This window comes from Bubalus bubalis, chromosome X, assembly GCF_019923935.1.
Source record: "Bubalus bubalis isolate 160015118507 breed Murrah chromosome X, NDDB_SH_1, whole genome shotgun sequence".
Taxonomy (NCBI): Eukaryota; Metazoa; Chordata; class Mammalia; order Artiodactyla; family Bovidae; genus Bubalus; species Bubalus bubalis.
The window spans coordinates 19,319,967-19,337,064 of NC_059181.1; the positions used below are offsets into that span (position 1 = coordinate 19,319,967).

The 17,098-nt window shown below is 42.0% G+C and overlaps 1 long non-coding RNA gene across 1 annotated transcript; it reads left to right on the forward strand.

The window, feature by feature from the left end:
- The first annotated feature begins 4,732 nt into the window (after nt 1-4,732).
- On the forward strand, nt 4,733-7,463 carry LOC123332018. The gene is made up of 3 exons (XR_006548849.1): nt 4,733-4,888; nt 6,488-6,578; nt 7,222-7,463. It is a non-coding gene; the product is annotated as an uncharacterized LOC123332018 (long non-coding RNA).
- Nucleotides 7,464-17,098: the final 9,635 nt, after the last annotated feature.

Below are 17,098 nucleotides of genomic sequence, written 5' to 3' on the forward strand. Positions count from 1 at the left end.
CAACCGCGAAAATTGGTGGGCATTTGAGTGGTATGAAATTCAAGAATGAAAGGAGTTATGATAATTATCTGGGGAAAATTATAAATATCCTAACAAGAAAAGGCTAAAAAGTATGAAAGAAAATCTGAGATTAGATCTAAAATGAATTACAATATTGATAAAGAATTTTGTTAAAATAACAACCCTCCATTTAGTTAAATCCATTCTCTCTCTTGCTCCCAGTCTAATTAGCAGCTGTATCTATGGCTGAAGAACTCAGGGTTGAAATTTTGAGTCATCTGTCTCTTTTAGCCACACTAACTAGATATAGAATTCCTCTCTTTTATCCCTTCAGAATGTCATGTACACAAGTCTGAGTTTGGGATAGATGGAGCCTGTTGACATGGATTTGAGGGATTTCAGGGGTCATCATTGTTAAAGGTCTGAAAAATGGTTGGGTCTTTAAAGAGTATACAAATTCAACCCTTTTAAGGGGGACAAATCTTTTGGTTGACATCCATAGGCTTAAAGGAATTGGCGGACACATTAAACCAGGAGTTTCAATGTGGGTTGGAGGAGGGATCAGGAAAACATGAAGAAAGGCAAGAGCAGAGCGAGAAGGAAATGGCAACCCATTCCAGTGTTCTTGCCTGGAGAATCCCAGGGACGGGGGAGCCTGGTGGGCTGCTGTCTATGGGGTCACACAGAGTCGGACAGACTGAAGTGACTTAGCAACAGCAGCAGAGGGAGGATCCTGGCAACAAAATATCGATTTCACTCTTTTGATGAGGTCTGGTTCTATGTGTTAACATCCACCCTGGCTTATGCTCTTAAAGATCACATCCTTCTACACTTTCAAATCCACTGACCTGCCCAGAGACGCTGGATTAATTTATCTTCATATGTTTTTTTCAACCTCTTTCATCATTGCACTGCCATGTTGAATCTATCTCATCCTCCCCTAGTTCTTTAGCTGGGACCACCCATCAAGGAAGAGACATGAACTTGAGAATTTAGATATGGATTTTAGAGTCACTTTCAGGATTGGGTAAGAAGCATCAGCCAAGACTACAGGGTCCTGTCAGAATATCCTGGACTGTGTGAGAGCTGGTATCACTCAGGATAGGCAGGCAATACTTTGGAAACCAGCAACACTTGAGACTTAGTGACTTCAAATGACAGAGGTGTTTATCGCTCAGGCTTCATGGTTGACTGGGGATTCTGCTCCACACTGTCAACATCCACACTCTGGGACTCAGACTGAGGGCGGCCATCCTCTGAAAACATGGCAAACCACGCGGTAGCTCTCATGGCAGGCAGTGGTTAATAAAAATTAAAATAGTGGCTTTAGTCTAGAGCAGCCACCCACCCCACCCCAAGACAATCCCCCACTCCCATCCTTCCTACCTTGTCAAGTCTCCACCTCATCCTGCCAACTGGTCCCAGCTGCCTGGCAAGGCATCACTCTCCTCTCCCCTCTTGTGGTTTTGTGCCTTGTGCTTCCTCTGGCACTTGGATCTTAGCACCCCATTTCCGTTTTGCTCCCTCTTGGCCTCAAAAGTGGCTGCTCTAGCCCCCTTCCCCACATTTCAGAGGAAAGGAAGGAGAAGATGCTCTTGTCTAATTCCCACTGCAAATCTGGGAGCTAACTCTGCCAAAAGAGCCATGTGGCATTTTCGTGTAAAACTGAGAGGATTAAGTGGAAGGGTGTAGGATTCAGTGGTTGGCTGTGTTGAAATACCCATCTTCATAATTAGAGCCATTCTTCTTGTAGCACCTACCTTTTGACCTCAGAACAGGGTATACTTGCTTTTACAATCTGTCTTTTGCTGGCTCATTTAAATGGCAACCCACTCCGGTACCCTTGCCTGGAAAATCTCATGGATGGAGAAGCCTGGTAGGCTACAGTCCATGGGGTCACAAAGAGTCGGACACGACTGAGCGACTTCACATTCACTTTTCAATGTTGACTAACAATTTCACATTTTCTGGGTTAACATTTTTAGCCCTACTGAGCAAATTTTTACTTCTCACATAGTTTCCTTTTAAGAATAGAACCAGATGAATGAAAATGACCTCAAGAGAATCTCCAGCAGGGCTTTTCAAACTTGAAAACCCACACAAATCACCTGGGGGTCTTGTTAAAATATCCCCAGGTGATCTGATTCTGATTCCACAGTCTTGAGTGGGCCCTGAAGTTCTGCATTTCCAACCTGCCCTCAGATACTGCTGCTGCCATTGGTCCATGAACCCCACTTCGAGGATCCAGGATCTCAGTGGCAATAATCTCAGTTCAACTTGCAATAATCACCCCCTCAGAGAATCCTCTTTGGCTACCATACTGCCTCAGCGCAAAGCTTTATGTTTCTCTTGATTCCAGACTTTTCAGCTACGATTAATGAACAATAATTGGGTTAATGGAGGTTGCATTTAAGATCCAGCATTTTCCACAAGCACGTGTGCTAAATGTATCTTACTTTGGAAGGACTCTGGTAGAACTCTGGACCTGCCACAGGCCAACTAAAAAAGTGGCCAACTGGCAACTTTCCTCATGTATCTTCCCAGCGATCTCCTCTGATGGGTCTGGAAAAGAGAAATGAAGATTTGAATGCTGCTCCAGAACCATTTCTGTGTGCGGGGACATTTTAGGTTGATGTGGATTGAAGAGTTAGAACTGAACAGCTTCCTCAGGGGGTGTGTTCAGGTGTCGTAGATCTGAGACCCTGCGAGGCACAGAAATGATCAGCACCAGTCAAACCTTCCTGAATGCAGCATGCTTTTAAACTGTGAACACATTCATGTGTAATTAACATTGGTGGCAAACAAGTCAGTGACTATTTCTCATCTCCTGTTTTTGATCGCTCATTGCCCCCTTTGAGATACTTCTTTTGATTTTGGCTATTGATGCTGGATCACAGATATTTTTAGTCACCACGGAGAACTTAAATCCTACCTTTTCCTAGCAATAAAATTAGCCTTTGGCATGATAACTGCCTTTGCAACTCTGTTGGATGCCATATCCAGGGGAAGGCAACGGAAGTGTCTGGAGAAGGCAGGCTAGGGGCCAGAGCTGGCCACAGGGCCCACTGGTCATGACGTGTGTCATCATCAGTTGTCTCTCTGTCCATCTCCCTCCTCCCCCTTTCTTCATCCCACCCCTATCTCCCAGAAACATTTGTTTTATCTTCTTAACCCTTGCAGATAGCACAGTGGCTGGAAACTAACTCACCGAATGTGTGCTGATGAAGCCAGCCTGAGATTGTGATGATGAAGGTGCCGGAGATTGTCTGAGGCAAAATGACTCATGCAGCCCTCTTTCTTGGCTCATCTGTCACTCTCAGAAGGTGTGTCATACTCCCTTAAATATTTGTGTCTCCATATTTAAGGTTCGTATTTACCTTTTAAGGATCTAGTCCTCCCTCCTGAAGCTTAAGCTAATAGAAAGCAATAGATGTATGAAATTAAAAGAGAAAAAAATCTCTTCAACTTGTGTATGGCAGTACAAGTTCAAAAATCAGGAGTTTCAGGGAGTTTGGCTGATCCAGCTTTCAAAATCCTAGGGGTGATTTCACTTGTTGACCTTCTCCCCTCCTTCCAGGGTGCTTTATCTGTTTTTCTTTTTTCTCTCATGATATAAGCAGGAGATTGAGGCAACATGGACCTAAAAACATTTAGTTTATGATTTTCCATGACCAGAGTTAACGTCAGTAGGAGATACCACAGGTCTGAGTACCCAAGAGATTTTCAAGTAAGCAGACCTCGTTTAGTCCAGTTTCCTCCCTTCATGAGCTCTTCTTTTGTCTGATGTACAAAGCCTTCCAAAATTTCTACTGAGATCATTGTTCCACATGTAGTTGCTATTTAATTCATTCGTATGTGGCAATTCTATTATACCAGTACCATGGGGAGTAAGTCCCAGGGCAAGCAGGAGTGGTTCTATGTTTGATGAGGTCTCAGTTTTGCTTAATCTCTAGCTGAGCTCTTAGCTCATTTCATGTTACAGTCACAAGAATGTCATCTTTCTGAAGCATCACAGTGGCTTTTTCTAGATCCCTTGACCCATCCATTTTCCTCCTGAGCTGCTTTATTCATACTAATTAACCTTGATAACCTTCTCTCCTTTAATACACTAAACTCCTATTCAGATCTGCATTCAATAACATACATTTGGATTCCATCTTGGACTTTTGGGCCAAATGCCACTCCCTGCAGGACAGTCCAACCCTGACATCTGTTGTGGGGCCACCTAACCGCCTATCTCTTCAACTCAGCATCCATGATTCTGACTGCTGAGTTTGTGAGCTCCTTGAAGGGCCTGCATCTTCTTCGTTAATCTGTGTCCTACAGTACATTAGCACTGTGACCCTTGTTTTTGTTTCCCCAAATGAAAATGGCTTTTTCATTAATTTCTCATTATAAAAATAACCCATGGTTAGTGTCAAACATTCAAACAATACAGATAAGTATACTGAAGTCAGGAAAACAATACCTTACATTTTACCACTTGGAGATTAATATGGTTCATGATCTTCTGGACCCTTTTCTAAAGATAGACACAATTTTATGCAACTGGAATACACTCTTTTGGCCAAATAATATACTGTTACCATTTCAGCAAGTACAGATATTGAAATAGGTATTTATTTATTTGCACTGGATTGAACTGCCATATGAACAGAAGCCTAAGGCTATTTATAGTCCTTATACCTTTGCCTTATTTTTCTAGCGCTCCCCTTCTTTCCTTTCCCTCCTTTCTAACCAGGGCTCCCAGCAGTCCCTGAGGGGCAGCCTTGGCTGCAGCACGTGCCAAGAAGAGGAAGAGAAGGAAGGAGGTGCAGGTGGTCAGGCAGCGGGAGAAGCGTCGCATGCTGTCACTTCCAGGAGAATTGGCCCTCTCCACTCCTGCCAGGTGGGAGTTGAAGTGACGTCAATCTCTCTTTTTATAGTGCCTCCTGATTTTCTCTGCTCCCTCCACCCTTTGCCTCCTTCCCAGGCAGCAGAAGGGAGGTATCTGCAGAGAGGGATCTGCACAGTCCGCAAGCTCCTCCAGCGATTTTGATCTAGGGGTGCACGGCTACTCTTGGAGACCTGCTGCTCACCTCATTGCAGACCAGGTGCAGCTCACTGCTGAATAGGAATCACCTGGGGAGATGGTTAATAATACAAACTCTTGCACTTCATTCCCGGAGATTCTGTTGCTGTAGAGCTGGGATATGGCCCAAGACTTGGTTGTCTTTTGTTTTGTTTTAAAAAACAAGATCCTTAAATGATCCTGGAGAGCAGCCAGTTTAGCCCATGCTCTACTCTCTGGCTACTCAAAGTGTGGTTCATGGACCAGCATCAGTATCACCTGGGAGCTTGTGAGAAATGCAGAGTTTCAGGCCTCGCCCTAGACCTACTGAATCAGAGCCTGTATTTCAACAAGGCCCCTGGATGAGTGGTCCTGCACTTCACAGTTCAAGGGGCACTGTTCCAGCCCAGCGCTATACAATGGTGAAATTCTTTGTGGGGTTAAGCTAAAAACATGGTAACTTACTTGATTCCCACCTACTGAACTGTTAGTGGGATTTCACAAAATGTACCTACAACTTAGGGTGACATTTTCCTAAATGAGAAGTGGTAACTAGTACAGCTAATTCCAAGTTAAAGGAAACTCTCCAACAGTTTGAACCTTAGCTTGTCTTTGATTTTATGCATGAAGTCCTCATGAAAGAAATCAAGGTTTGCATGAATATTTTAGATTAAAGGTTAAAATTGGACCATATTTTTCTCTTTAGAGTGATTTGACATCTCAGCTCTTAAATAACAAAGTTCTTGGTAAAATATTCAAATGGTCCTAGGTAACGTTTGTAGCAACTTATGCACTGCTGAGTCCAGCCAGTAACAACTCTATTTCAGGAGAACAAAAACGGCAATTCAGCGTTCATTTTAATCAGTGAGCTCATACCCCTTGGCCAGTTCCTGTGGAGCCATCACTCAGGGAAACCTTTGGCCTTCTAAATGTAGCTTATGGAAACCTCTTGAGTAGAATTGTGATTCACCTAGATTTGTTCCAGAAAAATCATCCTTAAGCATTTTCATGTTGAACATTGAAGTTATTGTTTCATAAAGATGCTGTAAAGAAATGATTTCTTTTCTCCCATTTATGGAAATTTGTAGAATTATTCTTCCATTTAGTTAGGTTAGAATGCACGGTAAAACCAAAGTCAAGTTGTTCGTGATTAGCTGACTTTCGGGCCCCACTTCTACAGTTTTCTCCTTCAGGAGTTCTTAAAGTCTTTAACATTTCTGCACCTGCTTGCTTGTTTCAGAACTCACTTCCTGGATGATTTCCCAAACCTCTGTAACATTGCATCCATTAGAGATGGAAGCCTCTCTCTCCAGCCTCAACTCACAGTGCCCCTCAAACTGTGATGGGTTAGGCTGACTGTGGCATTAGTGCAATGAGTCCATGATGCCATCAACAAATTAAGCTGTGCCATTTGTGATGTGTAACTCATGTCCTTAGGTTCGCAATATGGCTGCTGTGCCTCCACGTGTTATCTTCGATGAAGGGAGAATGGAAAAGAGAAGTATGCCTTTGTAAACAAGATTTTCAGGTAGTCCCTTTCAATGGTTTCCACTTATATCTCAGAAGCCAGAGCTGGGTGGCATGACCACCCCTAGCTGAAATAGAATCTGGACACATTGCTACCCCAGTTCCCAAATTGGAGTTCTGTAACCAGAAAACAAGGGAAGAGGAATGGATATCAGGTAGATAGTCAGCAAGACCAGCCACTGTCAGTAAGGTAATAAGACACTCATAAAGATATTTGGATTTAAAAGGGGAATAAAGCCTTCAGCCAAAGGAATAAACCTTGAACAGTAGAATTTCAAGCCTAAGCTGCTGCTGCTAAGTCGCTTCAGTCGTGTCCGACTCTGTGCGACCCATAGACGGCAGCCCACCAGGCTTCCTGTCCCTGGGATTCTCCAGGCAAGAACACTGGAGTGGGTTGTCATTTCCTTCTCCAATGCATGAAAGTGAAAAGTGAAAGTGAAGTCGCTCAGTCGTGTCCGACTCTAGCGACCCCATGGACTGCAGTCTACCAGACTCCTCCGTCTATGGGATTTTCTAGGCAAAAGTACTGGAGTGGGGTGCCATTGCCTTCTCCCAAGCCTTAGCTACTGTGTACTTATTTATTTATTTGCTACTGTGTACTTAGACTTTGTGTCTAGGGATGAGAAATTCCTATTGCCTTTCAGCTCTTCCTCTGCAGAAGACATGCCTGCTCTGAGTGTAAATTGGAGCGTGCTTAGAAGAAGAAACCAGACTCCAGTGTGAGACTTAGGTCCCCCTGGCTCAGCCTCAGCTGTGCTTTGGGGAGTGATGTTCCTAACCAGTCTCTAAAACAGAAAGATCTTCCCAAATTCCTGTTTTTATTGTGGGAAGGTATTAGAACAGTTATCTTGAAATGTGTTTTATATGATCAGTTAATCATTTTGATCTGAGTGAGATTGTAATGCAATCTATACATGCTTTATTTTTGAAATGACGTGTTTAAGGTAAGGGCATAATAAAATCAAATTCTTACTAGACCTTGATGACTATTGAGGATGCTCTGCTTTTCCTGTCTGGACAGGCCCTTGATCTGGCATTTACACTCTCTCTAGGGGAGAGCAGCCTAGAAGAGAGAGGAATGGATGCCTTCTGCTTCTAAAGTTGAGTGTGAAAGAGAATGGGAGGCAGGCTTCTGAGGTGAGTGGGCTTGTATAGCTTCGGAAAATAGTGACTTCAACTGAAATAGGTTTGGTGATCAGGTCTTGAAACTGACAGCGAGGGAAAGGAGACTTTTCCCTGCTTTAGGAACCAGAGGGAGAGCTGTGAAGAATGAAGATAGAAATCTTAGTGACAGGAAAGGTCAGAGGGGCTTGGCAGTGTCAGAGAGGCCAAGGATGCTTTGTGTGACCAAAATAAGGTACCAGGCAGAAAAAGTTACTAGAAAGGTCTAAAAGGAAAGAGTAAGGAACTGTTGAGGCCAGAGTTCTATTTTACTTATTTATTTTTTATTTTTTATAAATTTATTTATTTTAATTGGAGGCTAATTACTTTATAATATTGTATTGGTTTTGTCATACATCAACATGAATCCACCACGGGTATACACGTGTTCCCCATCCTGAACCCCTCTCCCACCTCCTTCCCCATACCATCCCTCTGGGTCATCCCAGTGCACCAGCCCAAGCATCCTGTATCATGCATCAAACCTGGACTGGCAATTCGTTTCACATATGATATTATACATGTTTCAATGCCATTCTCCCAAATCATCCACCCTCTCCCTCTCCCACAGAGTCCAAAAGACTGTTCTATACATCTGTGTCTCTTTTGCTGTCTCGCATACAGGGTTATCATTATCCTCTTTCTAAATTACATATATATACATTAGCATACTGTATTGGTGTTTTTCTTTCTGGCTTACTTCACTCTGTATAATAGGCTCCAGTTTCATCCACCTCATTAGAACTGATTCAAATGTATTCTTTTTAATGGCTGAGTAATACTCCATTGTGTATATGTACCACTGCTTTCTTATCCATTCATCTGCTGATGGACATCTAGGTTGCTTCCATGTCCTGGCTATTGTAAACAGTGTTATGATGAACATTGGGGTACATGTGTCTCTTTCAATTCTGGTTTCCTCAGTGTGTATGCCCAGCAATGGGATTGCTGGGTCATAAGGCAGTTCTATTTCCAGTTTTTAAGGAATCTCCACACTGTTCTCCATAGTGGCTGTACTAGTTTGCATTCCCACCAACAGTGTAAGAGGGTTCCCTTTTCTCCACACCCTCTCCAGCATTTATTGCTTGTAGACTTTTGGATAGCAGCCATTCTGACTGGTGTGAAATGGTACCTCATTGTGGTTTTGATTTGCATTTCTCTGATAATGAGTGATGTTGAGCATCTTTTCATGTGTTTGTTAGCTATTTGTATGTCTTCTTTGGAGAAAAGTCTGTTTAGTTCTTTGGCCCATTTTTTGATTTATTTTTCTGGAATTGAGCTGCAGGAGTTGCTTGTATATGAGGCCAGAGTTCTAGAAACCAAGCCCAGGTCAGAGTTTGGGCCACAGTCCCTACTTCCTGCTCCCCTGTAACTTTGAGGGATCTAAGTGGTACTCATGAGGTCTCCAAGAGCCTGCAGGACTTCATGGGACTACATATCATCATAAGTGCACAGACTATTAAAAGCTTGGGGAAAGCTCCCTGTTATGGTTGTCTCACAGCCTAACAAACCATCCCAAATTGGTTGTGTAAATCACAGCCAGTATTTGCCTATGCTCACAGCTTCTGGGGTCAAGAATTCAGACAAGGCACAGAGGGGATGGCTCATTTCTGACCCGTGCTATGTGGATCCACAGCTGGTTTTGAGGAGACTCGAGTGGCTGGGGGCTGGAATCATCCAGAGGCTTCTTCCCTCACATGGCCGGGGTCTGGGCTGGAATGACTCAGTGACTGGGCACAGCAGAACTGCTGACCAGAGGACCTACACGTGGCCTCTCCATGTGGCTTGGGCTCCTCACAGTGTGATGGCTGGGTTCTGAGAGAGAAGGTCCCAAGTCCCCTGGATGATGCAAGTGTTCCTAGAGAGCCAAGGTTCTGACCTCTGCTTTTCTCATCTCCCAAACAATAGGTGCCATCTTGTCAGTTTGGGTAGGGACTAAATGAGATAAAGTTAAAGAAATCTCTAGAACAAAATGTCTTCACTATTGTTTGAGCCTAAATCTGAAGAATGCTCAGGGAACACCATGCCTAAAGTCAGGGCTATTTTTCTCAGGTGTGGAATCAGAGATTAAGCTGAAAGATTTATTGTGGTTTTGATAAATGCACATCAATTAAATACCTACTACATTCTAGGCATGTCCTCCTGGCCAGGGACATTCCTCATACAAGGGTTAGACTTGCATCCAAAAATACAAGACATGATATTTCAGGCAGTTATGGACACAGATATTTTCTGAGCATCTTCTCCTTCCTCCAACCATGAATACTGTCCATAAGTGAACTTCAGAAATTTTTTTGGCATACTTGAACTTTTCTTTCTGTAGCTTTTTCAGGTATTTTATTTTTCCATTCTTGCATCTATTAAGCTTCTTGCATCCTTAAGTTGTAATTCTCTGGAAAAATGAGAAACTGTGCTTAAATGAAGTCCTTTCTTGAAGATGTTTATCTCTGAGCAAAGAACAGTGGTTCCTTGAGACTGTATCATTCCAGTGACATGGTGGAACAGTTTCAATTAACCCATGAAACGGATGAGCCATCTGAGGAGGCTGTCAGGAGAGTCTGATATGACAGATAGCAGTTTGTGCTGCAATACCACACACTCTTTGCTCCGGGAGGAGCACAGATCATGGGTAATATCTTGACTTCTATACTAAAGATTACTGGGAGGAAGAGCTACAGTGGATGAAGGAAAATTCTCAGGATTCAACAAGCAACATTGCTGAAGCCAATAAAGGTGGAAAATTGCAAGCCAGCTTTCTGTCCCTGGGGTGGTTGTGTTCTTTTCAGTCTATGGGCTCAGTGTGCCATATTGTAGATCACATCCTTCTAGCAAAATTCATTTACATACACGAAAAAAGAAAACTTAGTAACAGAATGTATAGAAATAGAATATTTTGATCATGAGATACTAAAGTAGTTCTTAGAAAACTCAGCAGTGGCCACAGGACTGTAAAAGGTCAGTTTTCATTCCAATCCCAAAGAAAGGCAATGCCAAAGGATGCTCAAATTACCACACAATTGCATTCATCTCACACACTAGCAAAGTAATGCTCAAAATTCTCCAAGCCAAGCTTCAAAAGTATGTGAACTGTGAACTTTCAGATGTTCAAGCTGGATTTAGAAGAGGCAGAGGAACTAGAGATCAAACTGCCAGCATCTGTTAGATCATGGAAAAAGCAAGAGAGTTCCAGAGAAACATCTACTTCTGCTTTATTGACTATGCCAAAGCCTTTGTGTGGATCACAACAAACTGGAAAATTCTTAAAGAGATGGGAATACCAGACCATCTGACCTGCCTCCTGAGAAATCTGTATGCAGGTCAAGAAGCAACAGTTAGAACTGGAGATGGAACAACAGACTGGTTCCAAATCGGGAAAGGTGTACGTCAAGGCTATATATTGTCACCCTGCTTATTTAACTTATATGCAGAGTACATCACGTGAAATGCTGGGCTGGATAAAGCACAAGCTGGAATCAAGATTGCAAAAGAAACATCAATAACCTCAGATATGCAGATGACACCACCCTTATGACAGAAAGCGAGGAACTAAAAAGCCTCTTGATGAAAGTGAAAGAGGAGAGTGAAAAAGTTGGCTTAAAACTCAACATTCAGAAAACTAAGATCATGGCATCTGGTCCCATCACATCATGGCAAATAGGTGGGTAAACAATGGAAACAGTGACAGACTTTATTTTTTGGGGCTCCAAAATCACTGCAGATGGTGACTGCAGCCATGAAATTAAAAGACACTTGGTCCTTGGAAAGAAAGTTATGACCAATCTAGACAGCATATTAAAAAGCAGAGACATTACTTTGCCAACAAAGGTCTGTCCACTCAAAGCTATGGTTTTTCCAGTAGTCATGTATGGTAGTGGAGTTGGATTATAACGAAAGCTGAGCACCGAAGAATTGATCCTTTTGAACTGTGGTGTTGGCAAAGACTCTTGAGAGTCCCTTGGACAGCAAAGAGATCCAACCAGTCCATCCTAAAGGAAATAAGTCCTAAATAATCATTGGAAGGGTTGAAGCTGAAGCTGAAACTCCAATATTTTGGCCACCTGATGGGAAGAACTGACTCGTTTGAAAAGACCCTGATGTTGGGAAAGATTGAAGGTGGGAGGAGAAGGGGATGACAGAGGATGAGATGGTTGGATGGCATCACCAACTCGATGGACATGAGTTTGAGTAGGCTGTAAGAGTTGGTGATGGACAGGGAAGCCTGGTGTGCTGCAGCCCATGGGGTCACAAAGAGTTGGCCAATACCAAGGAACTGAACTGAACTGAAATGAAAATGTATTATTATAATCATATGTAGTTGGTGCTCTTGTGCCCCAAACCCCATTCCCTTTGCTCCTCTGTGATTTCAGTGTTAGTTGTGGTGCCATTTCCTATGGGTTCTAGAGGGTTCTCATGAGTTACTGCTGCATTTCGCTTAGCTGGTACACATGGCAGCCTGAGAGTATGGCACAGAGGGGGACAGGCGTGGGCAAGAAAAGTTTCCTGTGTGATGAAGGAAGAATTCCAAGGTACATTCTACACTGTTTCCCAGTGGGGTGTGGGAAGGAATGAGCCCCAGTTGCCCACAGCAGTAATCGGTTTTCATTAACATAGCCTTCCCTGGCTTCCTTACTTCTCTGCCTCACCCTCCCTGCTCCTTCCTTCCTGATCCCTGAGATCACCTTCCAAGTAAGTCACCTGCATCCACATCTTTGTTTCATATTCTGCTTTAAGGGAAGCCCAAATTAATACATCAAGAGTCCTGGCTGAGTTGGACCTGAAATTCAGATATGTCCCAGGGAAGGAGTCCCCTGATTCCAACTCTGGTATCTGTTGCTTGTACTAATTGTCATGGGAGCTGAGGACCCTCCTGAATAGTGTCCTCAAGGTGGTACGAACTTACAAAGACACTTCCTGATGGACTAAGGTAAGGATTAGGGCTTCTGAGAGAGAATTCACCTTAAAGGGAAAAGGAGTCTGCTGCAATTCATTCATTTGTTCAAAAGACAGTTATTGAGAGTTTACTATGTTCCAAGTATGGGCTTCTCAGGTAATGCTAGTGGTAAAGAACCCTCCTGCCAATGCAGGAGACCTAAGAGATGCAAGTTCAGCCACTGGGTTGGGAAGATCTCCTGGAGGAGGGATGGCAGCCCATTCCAGTATTCTTGCCTAGAGAATTCCATAGACAGAGGAGCCTGGTGAGCTACAGTCCATGGGGTTGCAAAGAGTTGGACATGACTGAAGTGACTCAGCATGAAGCATGCATGTTCCAGGTACGGTTCTATATGCTAGGGATCCATCAACCAATGAAAGCATGAGAAATACTTGTACTCATGAGTTTATATTCCAGTGAAAGAAGATAGAGAATAAACAATTAAAATACAAAGAAGTAAATTTCAGATTAATTTTGAAGAAGTTAATGGCTAGGGTAGAGTAAATAAGGGAGATTGGCAGGCCAGGGAAAAGGGCTTTGGAGTTAACATGAGTGGATGGTGTCTTAGTCTGCCTGGGCTGCCATAACAAAATACCACAGACTGGGTGGCTTAAGCAACAGACGGTAATTTTCTCACAGTTCTGGAAGCCAAAAGTCCATGATCAAGCTGTTGGAAAATTTGGTTTCTGGTGAAAGCTCTCGTCCTGACTTGTCGATGGCTGTTTCTTGCTATGACCTCATATGACCTTTCCTCTGTGCACCGTATGGTGAGAGAGCAAGTTCTGATGTCTCTTCCTGTTCTTATGAGAACAATGGCCCTACCACATTAAAGGCCCAGGATTATGGCCTCATTAAGCCTTTATTGCCTCCTTATAGGCCCTACTTCCAAATAGAGTCACTTTGGGGTTGATTAGGGCTTCAATATATGAATTTAGGGGGTACAATTCTGTCCATAACAGGTGTTTTGGGTAGGCATCTTTTAAAAGATGCAAAAACTGTGAAGGAAGTGAGCAAGTTATCTATGTGGCTATCTGAGGGAAGAATATTCCAGGAAGAAGAAACAGTGAGTACAAATGTCCTGAGGTGAACCTGCCTGCCCTGGCAGGAATGTCCAAGAAATAGTGAGGATGTCAGTGCAGCTGAAGTGGAGGTTGTCAAGGGAGTTGTGGGATGTGAGACTGAAGACAAGAAAAGAAAGGTGGGTCAGATCACAAAGGGCCTTTTAGGGCATTGTACGAATGCTGCCTTCCACAGTGGAAGACATGGAGAGCCACACTCAGCAAGAAGGGCTGAAGTCTGGATGAGGAGCAGTGGTTTCACATATAGATGGCATGGTGGTCCTGATCCAGGTATACTTGTCATCTTCTGCTGAATGAATGAAGACTATGCTAGGAAGAACAAGGCACTATGATTATTAGCCAAAACAAAAACAGTCTCCAAGTTGTTGGGGCTCAAGTAACCTGTGTGTGTGTATTCAGTTGTGTCCAACTCGCTGCGACCCCATGGACTGTAGCCCACCAGGCTCATCTGTCCATAGGATTCCCAGGCAAGAATATTGGAGTGGGTAGCCATTTCCTCCTCCAGGAAGTCTTCCCAACCCAGGGATCAAAGCTACATCTCTGGTGTCTCCTGTATTGGTAGGTGGATTCTTTACCACTGCACCATGTGGAAAGCCCCGACCTGTCTGTGACTGCCATGTAACAGAGCAAAAATCATAGGGAGAGAAGCCATCCCTTGCCTCACCCCAGGGAAGACTGGAAGTGTCATTGGGGACTGCAGCCAATGCTGAGACAGCTCAGTAAGGGGAGGCTCAATGCTGGCAGATGACCAGCCCAGAAAAACACAAGGGTCTTGTTGCAGAAAGAATCGGACAACACAGGGGAAAAAGAAAGAAGAGTCAAGAAACAGACCGCTTTGTATGCAGGAATTGGAGTACTATATGAGAAAAGCAGCATCTTAAATTTGTGGTGAAAGAAGAAATAATTTAACAAATGATGCTAAGACACTTGGTTAATGATGTGGAAAAAATTTTATTTGGAGCTCTATTTAAATCTAGATACATTAAATATTTGAGCATTTGAAATAAAAAATATTGTTGGAGAAACCATAGGTACATGTCTTAGGCTGGGAAGGACTTTCTAAGCATACTTTGGTAGGAGAAATCAGAAAGAAAAAGACTGAAATTTTTGACCATAAAGAGGTTTAGAGTTTCTATGTGGAAAAAGCACCATGAAGACAGATGTAAAACTGGAAAAATATATTTGTAATATTCATGACAGAGCAAAGATTAATACCCTCAGCATTTAAAAAGCCATTATAAATCTATTAAATAATAAAAACAAATAAAAACTGGATTGTTTGTGAATAGTAAACTTACTAATGAAGAGACACATGAAACATTAAAAATGTGAAAAATCAATGCAAATTAAAATAAGATATCCTTTGTCAGATTAGCAAGGATAAAAAGACTGCAGACACATAGTCTAGTCTAAGATGTTGGAAAGCAGTAACTTTTTAAAATATTGCTGGTTGTTACTGATAGACTTATTCTGCTGAGAAATTTGGCAATATACATCATATCCATGTATATATATTATTTAGCTCAAAAAGTCCACTTCTAATCATTTAACCCAAGACAATGACTCCATGTACATGTAAAGATGGGTAGATAAGAATGTTTCTTTTTATGCTGTTTATGAAAAAAAATAGGGAATAATCTAATGTCTAACAATAAGAGATGGCTTAAAGAAAAGTGTGCCTAAAATAGAATAGAATGCAGCAATTAATAATAACAATAAAGCTGCCTATCAATGTGAAAACATTTCTCTATAAATCATGTGTGGAAGATACAACTCACACTATGGGGTCGCACAGAGTCGGACACAACTGAAGCAACTTAGTGGCAACAGCAGCAGCAGCAGCAACAGCCTACAGACTAGGAGAAAATATTTGCCAATCATGCAACTGATAAGGGCTTAATTTCCAAAGTATACAAATAGCTCATACAACTCAGTAACAAATAAACAACCCAATAAAAAAAATGCGCAGAAGACCTAAATAAACATTTCTCCAAAGAAGACATGCAGATGACCAATAGGTACATGAAAAGCTTCTCAACATTGCTAATTATTAGAGAAATGCAAATGAAAACTACAGTAAGATACCACCTCACACCAGTCTTCTAGAATGACCATTATTAAAATGTCTACAGATAACAAATGTTGGAGAGGGTGTAGAGAAAAGGGAACCCTCCTACACTGTTGGTGGGAATGTAAATTGAAGCAGCCACTGTGGGGAACCATATGGAGGTTTCTCAAAAAACTAAAAATAGATTTGCCATATGATCCAGCAATGGCACTCCTGTGCATATACCCAGACAAAACTATAATTCAAAAATATACATGCATCCCTACATTCCTGGGCTTCCTTGGTGGCTCGTGTGGTAAAGAATCTGCCTACAATGCAGGAGACCTGGGTTCAATTCCTGGAGATCCCTTGGAGAAGGGAATGATAACCCACTCTAGTATTCTTGCCTGGAGAATCCCATTGACAGAGGAGCCTGGTGGGCTACAGTCCATGCGGTCATAAAGAGTTGGACCCAACTGAGCAACTAACACACCTATGTTCATAGCAGCACTACTGACAATAGCCAAGACATGGAAGCAACCTAAATATACATCAACAGATTAACGGATAAAGAAGATGTGGTACATATATACAATGGAATATTATTCAGCCATCAAAAAGAACAAAATAATGCCATTTGCAGCAACATGGATGAACCGAGAGATTATCAAACTAAGTGACATAATTCAGAAAGAGAAAGACAAATATCATATGATGTCACTTATCTGTGGAATCTAAAATATGACACAAATCAATTTATCAGTTAAACAAAAACAGACTCATGGATATAGAGAACAGATTTGTAGTTGCCAAGGTTGGGGTAGGGCAAGGAAGGATTGGGAATTTGGAATTAGCAGAGGCAAACATATATAGGATGAATAAATAAGAAGTTCCTACTGTATAGCACAGGGAACTATATTCAATATCCTGTCATAAACCATAGAGGAAAAAATATGGAAAAGAATATATTCTATATATGTATAAATGAAAAAGAAGATACAACTCACAGATTTCCAGGTACTGTGGAATATAGCACCATGTGCTTGCATGTAATACCTGCATAGAAAAAATAATAAAATAATAATAGTATTCTCTCTGGGTGATGTTACTCTGTGATTTTAAAAAAATGTTTTCTTTTTGCTTATCTATATTACCTATTTAATTTATAATGATGTTGTAGAACTTGGACAATAGAGAAATATTTTAAAAAGTAAATTTTAAGTTGTATGCTTAAATTATTAAATTCTTATATACCTAATATTGAACTTTTTTCTGACACTTTTCAAGGTAAGATTTTTTTCAAG